This window comes from Miscanthus floridulus, chromosome 6, assembly GCF_019320115.1.
Source record: "Miscanthus floridulus cultivar M001 chromosome 6, ASM1932011v1, whole genome shotgun sequence".
In the NCBI taxonomy this organism is placed as follows: domain Eukaryota; kingdom Viridiplantae; phylum Streptophyta; class Magnoliopsida; order Poales; family Poaceae; genus Miscanthus; species Miscanthus floridulus.
The window spans coordinates 105,589,778-105,603,828 of NC_089585.1; the positions used below are offsets into that span (position 1 = coordinate 105,589,778).

Sequence of the window (14,051 nt, forward strand, 5' to 3'; positions counted from 1 at the left end):
GGGGAGAAAGACAAAAGATATATTAGTGTACTAAGATGGTGAAAAGACAACAAAGAGGGAAAACTTGATGTAAGGGGAGAAATATGACAAAGGAAATGGATCAATTAAAATGTTGAGCACACAAGTAGGGGGAGCAAGCTCATGAACTTGTATGGTGCATTTAAATGTGCATTTCATATATTTGCTTGCATGGCACAAGTTTTAAATTTCAATATCCATGCTTGTGTGGTGTATGCTAGTTGTAGGTTTGAAGGATAAAATGAAAAACTAGCATGCATATGATATCTAATGATTTCATTTCCAAGTATTTTCAAGTGGTATCAAGCTAATTATGGTGCTAAGGATGGTATAATGGTGCACTCTGATTGGTATCACGCTTCAAAGGTCCATCTTTTATACCTTAGCATTATTTGGTAGACATTGTCTCCTATATTTTCTATCTAAGCATATGTGCAAGCTACAATCTAAACTCTTAGCACATATGTAGGGGGAGTAATTGCTATCATATGGGGTTCATAAAACTTGTCCATATCCTTTTACAAATGGTAAAAATGCTTGGGCAAGCAACATGGATTCAATTGAATTTTAATTCATATCTTTGTGAATGGGTTGTTATTAATTACCAAAAAGGGGGAGATTGAAAGCTCTAGTTTGGTTTTGGTGAATTGATGAAACCCTAAGTGCTAACCTAGTTTATCAAGTGATCATGAGATAGGTAGCACATTCTAAGTGGTGAAGCAAATGAAGATCATGACATGATGATGGTGATACCATGGTGATGATCAAGTGCTTGGACTTAGAAAAAAGAAAGAGAAAAATAAAAAGCTCAAGGCAAAGGTATAATTTATCGGAGCTATTTTGTTTTGGTGATCAAGACACTTAGAGAGTGTGATCACATTTAGGTTTGATAGCTGTACTATTAAGAGGGGTAAAACTCGTATCGAGATGCGGTTATCAAAGTGCCACTAGATGCTCTAATTCATTGCATATGTATTTAGGATCTAGTAGAGTGCTAACACCCTTGAAAATGTTTATGAAAATATGCTAACACATGTGCACAAGGTGATACACTTGGTGGTTGGCACATTTGAGCAAGGGTGAAAAAGTTAGAGGTGAAAAGGAGTTAGTCTTGTTGGTCACTGAGTGACCGGACGCTGGTCTCAGAGGGACCGGCGCGTCCGGTCAAGTGTGGCAGCATAGACGCCAGCGTCGGTCATCGACCGGACGCTGGGTCTTAGACTGATCGGACGCTGAGGTCCAGCGTCCGGCCATGTTGATAGACAACGTAGAATGAAGTCGATGAGTGACCGGACGCTGGCTATGTCCGGTCGAGCATGACCGGACACGTCTGGTCGTGAAATATCGTTTCTGGAACCTTACTTGAAACGACCGAACGCTAGAGGCTCAGTGTCCGGTCAGTTTGTGCGCAACGTCCGGTCAGCAGATGACCGTTGAAATCTGACGAACATTATTTGAAGCAAGGGACACGTGGCATGAATCACGTGACCAGACGCTGAGGGCCAGCGTCCGGTCAATCTGACCGGAGCGTCCGATCACCCCGCGTCGTGCCCAGTGAAAGGGTACAACGGCTCTATTTTGTGGGGGCTTCTATTTAAGCCTCATGGCCGGTTGAAGCTCATACCTTTGGCCATTTTTATTGACATAGCAACCTTATGAGCTTAGTCAAAGCCCTCCCACTCATTTCCATCATTGATTCATTATCTTTGTGAGATTGGGAGTGAATCTAAGTGTATTGCTTGAGTAATTGCATCTAGAGGCACTTGGTGTTCGTGTTTCGCAACGGATTTTGCTTGTTACTCTTGGTGGTTGCCGCCACCTAGATGGCTTGGAGCAGCGAGGATCGTTGAGCGGGGGGTGGTGATTGTCTCCGGCTCCGATCATGGTGATTGTGAGGGGTTCTTGACCTTTCTCCGACGGAGAGTCAAAAGGTACTCTAGTGGATTGCTCATGGCTTGTGTGATCCTCATCTTATGTTAGTTGTGCGGCACCCGATTGAGGGTTTGGCATGTGAAGCCAATTAGCGCATAAATCTCCAAGTGAGTGAATCGCCACAACAAGGACTAGCTTGCCGGTAAGCAAGTGAACCTTAGTAAAAAATCATTGTGTTCATCAATTGATTCCGGGATGATTGGTCTTCATTGTTATTCATCCTTTTGATTGATTAGTTCCTTCCTCGACAAGGTGGTATAACTCTCTTGATCACTCTCTTTACATTTACCGCAAACTAGTTGTCAAGCTCTTTAGTGTAGCTGGTCGTGAGAGCTTATTTGTTTGGTTGGTGTCGCTCTTTAGTTAGCATACGAGAGCACACTAACATAAGGTAGTGTCATAGCTATTGTGTGGATAGATACTATCTAACTAGAATTATGGTAGGTGGCTTACATTTTGAGTAGGCTAGCGCAACACTTGCTTCGCCTTATAATTGTCTAACCATTTTGTTAAGTGTTGTTGTAGAAATTTTTATTAGGCTATTCATCCTCCTCTAGCCATTAGGACATTTCAGTATGGCAGGCACGTCTCCTCCCTGAGCCCGAACCGCTCTAGCAGCCACGTCATGAACCGGACACTGCGCTTGTCGAAGTCCGGCCACACGCGGGAGTGCTCCAAGAACATACAATGCCCATAGTACTCACAAGCACACGTACAACAAAATGGTGATGCTAGAATCATAAGCAGATATGCAACAGAAACTTGGGGGACTGGGAGTTAGATCTCAGCGTGCAGGACTGCGAAGAGGCTCCCCATGGGCATGAAGTCGTAAACAAGTAGCTTTTCATCTTTGTTGTAGTTGTAAGCATGGAGTGGCACAATGAACTCGTGCTAAAGCTCACCAATCTCAGAAAGGTGCCACAGCGGCCGCTGACCCAAAGAAGACCAGCTTCTTTCCGGACGTCGACAGGCCGATAGGCGCGTTGGGGTGGCCTATTGTGGTCAACGGCGCTATAGCAGCGCCGCTGGTCATCTCAGGAGCTTTCCTGCCGCCAGCAGCAGCAGCAGGCACTGGAGCAGGCAGCGGCATCTCCAGAAACCGCGTCCTAGTGCCCCACGACCTGCGAAAGAGGCAGACGAGGAGGAAGAGAAGTGCGGCGCCCAAGGCGGAGCCTACAACAATTCCGGCAATGGCGCCACCGGAGAGCTTCTTGCTCTTATGGCCACTTTCTCCCCCACTTCCACCGTTGGTGCCGCCGCTACTGCCACCACCACTGGGAACAGGCGTCGGCGATGGCGTCTACCCCGCTGGAGCAGGGGAAGGGGAAACCTCGCCAGGGCAAGGCCCCAAGGGCCCGCCGCACAAGCCCATCCCCAAAAACGCAGAGCGCGGCTGCGACCAAAGTGAGACCAGGATGGATCCGTTCAGCTGGTTGAATGAAAAATTGAACTGCTGCAGCGACAGTAGCTTCACATCCGAAATCTCGCCGAAAAAGCGATTATTCTCAAGGAACGGGACCTTGAGGCGCGTGAGGTTGCCGAGCTCCACCGGGATGGGTCTCGATAGGTCATTCCCGCGAAGCGAGAGCCTGATGAGCCCCGGGAGCGCAAGAATCGCCTGTGGGAACCCGTCCGACAGCCTATTCCCGTTGAGGAAGACGTTCCGAAGCGCGGCGGCGGAGGCTAGGTCGGCCGAGAGCGCGCCGGAGAGCCCGTTGAGGCGGAGTCTGAGCGTGTGGAGCGCCGTAAGTTCCCTAGCGTCACGTTCTCGAAAGAGACCCCGTCCACGAGCACGCGCCCACGGCGTCCGAGGCGTTCCATGCCAGACGCTGCCCCACGACGTCATGGAACGCCAGGAGCGCCCGCGCGTCGCTCGCGAGGTCGTCGGCCCCCGCCTGCGCCGCGACGAGCAGGAGCACGGGGAGCGCGGAATGGAGACGCAAGACAAAGAGAGAGAAAGAGAAAGTTTGGGTAGCTGACAAACACCTGTCTGTTTGACACCGTTAAATAAAAAAAACGGATGAAATGGCTTGGAGAGAAAAAAAATTAAAACTCATGCGCAATTTCAAACTTTTTTAATGGCACATAGATAAAAGCCTCGAGATTAAAAAGGAATGCCACGAATATAGTAGCTCAAATGTTTCAGGTCAGTAAATATCAAGTACGAAATGTTTGGCGGAGAGTGAAGCAGTGTCGTGCACAAGGAAGACCAGATCAAGGAGAAAAAATTGTGGCCGCAAAAAGATACAAATAGACCTATCAGATATCCTTGTCCCCTTGCATAGGTACGATCTCCAGCTAATGCTATTGGTGTAAAGAAGAACACTCTGCATAGAAGGTTTAAGGAAGGGCTACTGCGATGTCACTCTAGCACCCTCTACCACGGGAAGAAAACAAGAAAGAGCAGTTGCGATGGTGTGTTCCATGTTAGATCACCGAACATTGCCAAACGAATGTTAACTATCTGTACAATACTAACTCCTGTAAAAGAATGTTAACTATGTTATCCAGATTGTGTCCAGAAGTTCATGAATTTCTCGAGAAACATAGACTGCTAGAAAAAGAATAGTCCAAAGCTTCATGAGCTTCTTGGATTCAGCCCGCCTCCCAAACGCTACCGGCGCCATCTGCTTATCTGAACAAGCTGTGAATACTTAAGAGTGTTTGGCATTATGCTTGAATGTTACTGACATGAGAATAACATTTTAAAACAAAATTGCAAAAGCTCATTTGTGAAGCTGCTAATGTTATCTAGCATAAAATCAAGCAACAGCCAACAGGCAAAGCGTACTTAGAACAGCGGCTATGTACCTAGGAGTAGTTGATTTCTTAATCATAACTAAATTGCCATCAGAAGGGATGTCATGTATTCATATCACCGCGGATTGGGCCACTAAGTGCCCATGAACTGCTCATAGCCCTTGCGCAATAATCCCAGCATCACTTGGCAATGAAAAGGGTTGTGAATAAATGCTTTCTTGCACAACACCTCACAAACCCACAAAACAAATGAAGTTTCCTCTCTTTCTGGAGAGAGAGAGAGAGAGAGAGAGAGAGAGAGTGCAAAAGGATGCAGATCCAGAGCCGAAAACTGCTGCCATCAGAAGGGATAGTACATCTGTTGTGATCTCATCGCATCAGGCAAACAAAAGCCACGAATTGCTCAAAGCCCTTGCGCAATATTCCCAGCATCACTTGGCAGCAGAAAAAACAAAAAACACGTAGATTCGGGGCTACAAGGAAATGGACTAATGAACCAAGGCACGCCCGAAGACTGGGAGGAGAGACGAGGAGCCGGCGGCGGTTCGCGGCTGTGCTGGAGGCGGCAAGAAGCAACAAATCCCCCATGGTTGCTGCCTTGCTGGTTGGAGGCGGCGGGCGGCGGCTGTGTTCCGGGCACAGCGGTAGGGTTAAGGGGTGGCTTAACGCGTGCGTTCTCATGGAGTCATGGGCTAAATCGGGCTACCAAAGATGGGCTTGCATCGCAATGGGCTCACGGGGCGAAAAGGGAAGGGTTCTCGGGGCTTAAAAAAACGAAAGGGGGGAGAGCCCCCTACTTGTCTGCTTCCCGAGTTCAGACTCCACAAGCATCAGTTGACAGTTCATCACCCTTCTCTAGTCTCCAATGGCGTGCTCACTTCCACTTCCACTCCCGCTCCACGCCCCCCTCTCCTCGTCGCCTCGTATCCTCTCCTACCTCCCCGCGCCCAGAACCCTCCCTCTGTTCCGTCGAGGGCCTAGGGTTCCGCGCCACCGCCCCCCGTCCCCGCCTCGCGCGCTCCCGGACGTTGCTGCGGGGGCCGTGGCGGGCATTTGGGACGCGCTCGCCGACGCCTTCTTGACGTCGCCGCCGACGTCGCGGTCCGCCGCAGCCAGCAACCACGCCGTCTTTGTCGCCGGATCGCCGGTGCTCCTCTCGGGCCTCTCCGCCTCCGGCTTCGCCGCCGCCTATCTCCTGGGCACCCTGACGTGGCGCGCGTTCGGGGCCCCGGGTTTCCTCCTCGTTGTCGCCTATTTCGTTGTGGTGAGTCGATCCGATCGGTTCTCATTACCCGGTATGGACTAGTGAGGTCGATGTTACTGTCATTCTACAGCAGCTTATTAGTTGTCGCAGATGGGTCCTGTTCATGTTTGTAGTTTGTAAGTGCTAGATTGAACCTAGCTACGAGGGCGTACTGAAATCTGTGTGTACAGTTTGCTTAAAAAAATATAGTTCTATTGTACTATTTGCAATGCTAATGACATAATATAGTTGTGATGTGCCCAATTAGAGGCCAGAGGAGTGGAGGCTTTTCCTCTTGGTTTTCTGGGTTGAATTGAACAAGTTTTGTTTGGATATGGATGTATTTGCTCTTGATTGCTCATACTTAGCAACCTCATTATAATTTGATAATTAGTTAAAGTGCATCGGTGGTCCTTGAACTTGTCACGCGGTGTCATCTAGGCCAACTCTTAAAACGCTCAGTGTCCAAATCTCCTTTATCCAAATGTATCAACTGATGTGGCATCAAGGTGACACTGACATGTGGCCATGCTTCTCTTCCTCCTCCAGCCTGTCAGATCTATGGGTAACTCGTCCTATGTATCTTCTCATCAGCCCATAACCCAACCTTCCTCTGCCCTACCTTTGTTTCATCTTGCTTGCCCTCAAGCCATGGACTGCTGCTGAATCATTGGCCAGGGCAACCATTTTATTGTTTCCCATGCGACGGGGAGGTTGGACATGTCCGGCAAGCAAGTCTCACCGGTGGGGTGGCGTGGAACGTACACCTAAGTTTTGGAGAAGATTTGAAGATGGAGCTTAATCGAGAATAAGTTGGATGGCGAATTGGGGTTTAACTGAGCTCCTTGTGGCTTCTATGGCTGCCATCAACAATACCTCCTTGAGAGTTGAAACCACTTGTGTGCGCAACAATCCTTCGACCTGGTACTACATACTGTGCTCCGTGTGCCTTCCACTGTGCAATGGCTCTGATACATCTCATCTCACTGCGCAACAATCCTTCAGCCTTGTTGTACACAACACCACCCTCCACCTTTGACCCTCTCTATCTATCTCTCCCTCCCTCCCTCTGTGTGCTGAATCAGCTGGGGCCATGGGGCAACTTCTATGCCCAGGCTGCTCGTACCACCCTTGGTGACTTGGGGGCGCTAGTTTCAGCTTCCACACCTCAACATCCCAGAGACCCACCTGATCAGCATGAGCCACATGCTGCTCATTGGCGCCATCATGGGCTGTACCCATGGGTGGCGCCAGGGGTATTCCCCTGTATGCCATGGAATACCCAAGATTTTGATGAGAAAAACAAATATACATATTTGCATTGTGGACATGCTACTATGCTACTTTAAGCAAATTTATTTGGACATGCTACTATGCTACTTTGTTTAGTATTGTGACGAAATTATAGAAATGATCTTTTGTTTTGTTTTTTACATTTTGTGTTTGTAAATTATAATGTAAGAGTAGATGAAGAAGGTGCTAGCACTAGCATATTTGCATTGTGGGAGAAAGCTAGCACTTGTATATTTGCATTGTAATTTTTTTACATGGAATACCCTGTCGCGATATCCTGGCTCCGCCACCGGCTGTACCCACCCCCCCGGCCCTTGGAGTAATTTCCGAAGGATCAAACTCTTGTGCATGGCTGCATGCACGCCTATACCTGCATTCCCACAGCGCACATACCACATATGCATGATACTTGCTACATGAACTTTCAAGTCCAAAGCACACTGCTCTGCCCATTCATTTATTTTCCCAGTTGTTTTGGCTTCAGTTGAGTGTTTTTTTTTTGCAACACTGCTATATTTCTTATATGCTGATTGCATTATGAAACTTTATTGCTGTGGACTTTAAGTTGTAGAGTCTTACCGCCTGTGACCGGAAGGTCCCGGGTTCGAGTCGCGGTCTCCTCACATTGCACAGGCGAGGGTAAGGCTTGCCACTTACACCCTTCCCTAGACCCCGCACAGAGCGGGAGCTCTCTGCACTGGGTACGCATTATGAAACTTTATTGCTGTGGACTTTAAGCGCTTGCACCAGTACACTTAATTATAACGTGTCAACTCTATCTATATATAGGCTGTCTATTCTATTGCTGTCCTATTATGCGATTCTACTTTCTTCAAAATATAACACCCATGATATGTGGCTCCTTTTTACATATGGAAACAATAATTATGCGCATGTTGATTAGTGATTGGCCTGATCCCCTCCCCCCCCCCCCCCCCCCCCCCCCCCCCCTTTCTGATTTGTCGGCACGCTCCAACATTGTCAGCAGCATTGGGAACAGGAACAGAGAGAGGAATCTTGCACGTTTGTGCACTGCCAGCATGCCAATACAGGCAGGTACATTTCAACTAGGGAGGTTTGGTCCTTTGAACGACAGATTTAAAAAGTTTAGCCGTTCAGGGCGGATCTACATTTTAATAGTTTAGGGACTTCGGTGACACTATCGGACAAGTTTGAGGCCTGTTCATGCATTTTATTCTTTTGATCATCTGTGCAGTCTATGATTTTTTTCACACCATACTAGCATATTTCATTATTTTGGTTGCTTGCTGTAGCCGACAAAGCCAGCTAATTTTCCTTTTCTGATGTGTTATCTATCATTTTAATCCTTTTAGGCTATCAGCCAAGTTGTTTATTTAGCATTTGATATGCAGGGCACAGCGGTTACTAAGTTGAGGATAAGACAGAAGGAAGCTCTGGGAGTAGCAGAGAAAAGAGGAGGAAGAAGAGGACCTGGAAATGTTATTGGTTCTAGCGCTGCCGGTTGTGTTTGTGCCCTACTATCAATATATCATGCTGGTGGTACAGCGTCCTCTGAGCTCTGGAGACTGGGCTTTGTTGCTAGTTTCTGTACTAAACTAAGTGATACAGTTTCAAGTGAAATAGGGAAGGCTTTTGGAAGAACAACGTAAGTTTAGTTTTCGTAACACATCATTATGCAGCCTTCATAAGATTTCATCATGTAGACTTCCATTCTTTTGTAGAATGCAAGTCAATATGGAGTTATAATAGGTTCTCAATACTGAATGCTCAAATCTTGGTTCTTCTGTAGAATAGTTACCTGGTGACAACATTAAAGATTGTTCCTAGAGGTACAGAAGGTGCAATCAGTATTGAGGGTACTATTTCTGGAATTCTAGCTGCTGTGTTTCTTGCAGGTGTTGGTTATGTTCTTGGGCAGGTACATATTTTTTGTTTGAAATTCAGCACCATCAGACATTCAGACGCGTCCTCGATCTTGTCTTTAGTATACCAGTGTTTCTATAGTATGATAGTCAATCTAGAAATTGCAATTTCTATATGGAAGCTACAGTGACTGTGAATTTTATACTTCTTACACTGCTGTAAAATTGGTTGTCCCTCCTCTTTTTGTAGGGCACATTAGGATTTGAAAAATTCTTGAGTAGTATATTTGACCATTAGTTTATCTTACAAAAAATCATCAATGCCACAAAATCGATTTTGTATTCAAGATCCCTGAAAAATGTATCTCTTGGTGTAAGTTTTGTAAATAGTAGACATGCATATAATTTGACTAATTGTTGTCGGAATTTTGCGAAGATTGACGTTTTCAATTCCTAATACACCAAGAAGAAAGGAGGGAGTACATGATTACTGAGGAAAGAATCCTGTGTTATGCTGCAGGTGGATGTATCACAAGTTGCGGTATGCGTTCTTGCCTCTCAGATTGCGAATTATGTTGGATTGCGAATTATGTTGAGAGCTATATTGGGGCGACTTTACAAGACAAGGAAGGTTTTGAATGGGTGAGTTTGCACTTTTACCTGACTAATTTCTGATGCTTCATCTACAAAGCTTGTTTGAACTTTTCCCAGTTAATCCATTTCTTCACTTGGCATGTTTTTTTTTGGGTGCTAACTGCTAACTGTCATGTTGTGTGTAACTTTGCATCACCAAATTGGCTTACATGAAGTATTGTTGGAGCACCAGTGGTGTATTAATAGGGCCATCATTTGTGTGTTCGTTCCATAAATACATCCGCTACCCTATGGACAACCATCTTATTTACTTCATGACCTCCTAGATCAATTTCAGCATAAAGAGCTGAGGGACATTCTCAGCATGTGGCTTAATGCAACCAAGTATATAACCAGATCATTTTGGTATAAACCCAATATTGATATTGGCATAATGCAAAGGACATTATATCGTTTTATTTGCTAAGTATTTATATAGCTTTGGTATGTTTAGTGACATCGGTGCATGCCTGCATCTTATTGAGAGTTAGAGAATAAATTAGCTGCTACCACACATGACGGCTGTTTTTAGGCATGTAAACTAATTATAGGATGCATCATATATACATTAGTGCATTGGAATTTGTCAATATTGTTTTTGGTCTCTCTTGGCGGCTACCTGGAAGCTTAGGTCACAATGATCAACTTGAATCCGTGACATCACTTGAGGTTTTCTTTTGGATGAATTTATTTTGTTGCAGGAAGACCATTTATATTGAGCCTCACTGTTTCTTTTTCTTAGTGTACCAGTACCACGCTTAGGCTTGTATACTTCATGGATTTTTTTCCCCTCTTGAAACTAATGGTGAATATTGTTCTATGCAGCTGAATAACGATATTGTCAATGTACTGAATATCTCCATTGGTGCCATATTGGCTCTTCTAACGCAGCAGCTGCTCGTGAATTGGAGATCTTAATTTCTCCTTTTGACTTAGCTCTGCCTCCACTACTCAGAATTTTATTCTTGTAGTAGCTGCTATATTTTGCCCATCTGAAATGTAATCATAGGTTCACATTTGGGCCGTCCTAACTTTCTCTAGGTTCCGGTCTTGTCTACTGTGAAAATGCAAAACTGTCTTTCCTTCATGTACATTGAGGAGTTTTCTAATTGTGCTGTTAACTTAGTGTTTAAGGCAGTTGTTAATTAGGATCTGTTTGATAGAGCTCTCAGAGAGGCTTCTGGGCTTAATCTAAACAACCTTTTTGAGATCCTTTGTTGAGGGCCTGCAGGAGCAGGACATGCTTGGTAGCTTTGCATTACCAGCCCGAATGAGACCCAATTCGGCTCACTTGCGTTTAGCAACGCCAGGTTGCCACTCGCCAGTGGGTGCTTCCCGCTCTGTACTGTATCATGACTCGGCGAGGCGACACAGAGCTGAGCAAAGAACCAAGCTGGTCCTGTACCAGCTGGAGCTTGTCCGGTAAGCTGAGTGTTAGAAACTGGATCGAACTAGGGGTTAGATCTGAGGGGTTATTTTCTGTTGAATAGTATCACAAAACCTAGAACGTCTACTAGAGCAGGTAGAACGAGAGAAAGGGAGAGGTAGTAGGTGGACGTGTTAAACCTGACACCGCAGTGGTGGAAGATCCGCTAGCATCCGTCATGGAGTCGATGTCTGCGCTAGGGCAGCGACGGACGGTGAAGACGGCGTCGGTGATGCGCGGTGGCGATCGGCGGTGAAAGCAGTGGAGTCCGAAGGCGGCGTGGCTGGTGGTTTTTCGTCACTGGCTGCGCGCCCTCTAGATCAGATTAGAGTTTAGATGTCGGTGGGGAGCTCGGCTTAGGTCAACCTCGTGATAAGAGCCGCCAGCTCCCATCTCTTTTTATAGCGCAGTGTGACAGGGGGCCTCCAGCCATGATGGGCTGGACGTCCCCGATCAGGGCGCGAATCAAAGACCCAACTGGGCCGTTGGGTCCAGTTAGGATTAGAGATCAATCTAACAATCTCTCCATTTATCTCTTTTCATCTTTCACTTTCATATCATTTACTTTTGTTCATTCCATTACAGATTAGCACATAGAGCATGTCTCATCGTCACGGTCCATTGTCGATAGATTTAACAGCTACAACACACTACTCTGTTCTGAAATAGATACTTATCTTTGGGCCTTCTTTTATCCAAGAATTATAGGCTTTCCCTTAAACCCATGTCGGCTATATATTCTCTGAACATGTTGGGTGGTAAGTCTTTTGTAAGCGGATCCGCTAGTATCTTTACTGTACTTATATGCTCAAGACTTATGACTTGATCCCGGACTTTATCTTTTATAACATAATACTTTATGTCAATGTATTTGGCAGCACCACTTGACTTATTGTTGTAAGCATACTGTACTGTTGAATTATTATCGCAGTATTACTTAAGTGGTCTATAGATGTCGTCAACCACCTTCAAACCGGGTATGAACTTCTTTAGCCAGTTCACCTGCCCCGTTGCCTCATAACACGCTATAAACTCGGCATACATTGTGGACGATGTAGTGACGGTTTGCTTTGAGATTTTCTATGAAATAGCTCATCCTGCGAGAGTGAATATATATCCAGACGTGGATTTTCTATCATCTCCCGCATAATCAGAATCTGAATCCCACTATATGGAGTGAATCAGATCTTCTATACGTCATCATGAGGCCTTTCATTCCTTGCAAATAACGCAAGACTTTCTTTACTAATTTCTAATGTTCTGTTTCAGGATTGCTCATGAATCTATCAAGTAACCCGGTAACAAATGCCAAGTCAGGGCGCGTGCATACTTGAGCATATTGCAAGCTTCCGACAGCTGAAGCATATGGAACCACATTCATTTGATCGATCTCATATTGGTTTCTGGGGCATTGAAAATCCCTATATCTGTCGCCCTTGACTATAGGAGCAGGTGAGGGACTACATTTGTGCATACTGAATTTCTTTAAGATCTTTTCTACGTATGCCTTTTGTGACAGTCCTAATACCCCTTTACTTCTATCTCGGTGAATCTCGATCCTTAGAACAAACGAAGCTTCACCAAGATCTTTCATATCAAATTTTGAGGACAAAAATTTCTTTGTCTCCAGTAGTAGATTGACATCACTACTAGCAAGTAAGATATCATCCACATACAAGACAAGGAAGATAAACTTCCCATTCTTAAACTTTGTATAGACATAATTATCCTCTACATTCTCTTTAAACTCAAAATTCCTTATTATCTGATCAAACTTCAAGTACCACTGTCTTAAAGCTTGTTTTAATCCATAAATGGATTTCTTTAGGCGGCATCCTATTTGTTCTTTTCCTTCCATGACAAACTCTTTTGGTTGTGCCATGTAAACACTTTCCTCTAAGTCCCCGTTAAGAAATGTCGTCTTTATATCCATCTGATGTAATTCTAAATCAAAATGTGCCACTAATGCCATTATGATTCTGAAGAAATCCTTACATGAGACTGAAGAAAAGGTCTCATTGTAATCAATCCTTTCTCTTTGCATAAAGCCTTTTTGCTATAAGTCATGCTTTATATCTCTCTATATTCCCTTAGAGAGTCAAGCTTTGTTTTGTAGACCCATTTACAGCCTACTGTTTTGGCTCATTTAGGAATTATCTCTAAATTCCAAACTTTATTGGCATTTATAGATTTCATTTCATCTTCCATGGCCTCAAGCTACTTTGATGAATGGTCAATTCTCATGGCTTCTTCAAATGAGGTGGAATCATCCTCCATTTAAAATTTCTCAGTGTTGTACACTTCATAATCAGCAAGAATAGCTGATTTTCTAACTCTTTGAGACCTTCTAGGGGCCTCCATATTTGGCACATCTTCTGTTTGAGGCTATTGTTGCTCCCCCTCATGTGTGGCAATTGGTTCTATGAGATCCTGAAGAACAGGTTCCTCATCATCTTTCATTGTTGCCACAGGCGGAATAACAATAGGTGTTGGCACCACAGTATCTTATACTGTCGGTGCAGCAACAGCAGGTAGTGAGAAAAATAGCTCATGAATCATCGGAGTGGGCGTATACACCCGCTTCTCTTTAAGGTCAATTTCTCGAGCTACCATGCTCCCCCTCATCATTTCATCCTCTAGGAAGACAGCGTGTCTTGTTTTTATAAACTTTGTATATCTATCTGGACAGTAGAAACGAAAACCTTTTGTGTGAATAATCTGTAGAATTCCTGCGCTTTGTTTGGCATCTTTCTTAATTTTCTTTATATACTTTTTCTTTAATGCAATCTCTGTATTGCTCTAAATCTGAGAGCTCTAATAGAGGAAGAATATCATTCTTAACTAGTCTTTCTATTCTCCCCCTCGAAATATGGCCTAACGATAGTGCCATAATTTTGATAAC

General features: G+C 45.0%; 2 pseudogenes; one reads left to right on the forward strand and one right to left on the reverse strand.

The window, feature by feature from the left end:
• Positions 1-2,727: 2,727 nt before the first annotated feature.
• On the reverse strand, positions 2,728-5,298 carry LOC136460969 (probable inactive receptor kinase RLK902; annotated as a pseudogene).
• LOC136458920 (protein VTE6, chloroplastic-like) lies at positions 4,356-10,955 on the forward strand (annotated as a pseudogene).
• The last annotated feature ends 3,096 nt before the right edge of the window (positions 10,956-14,051 follow it).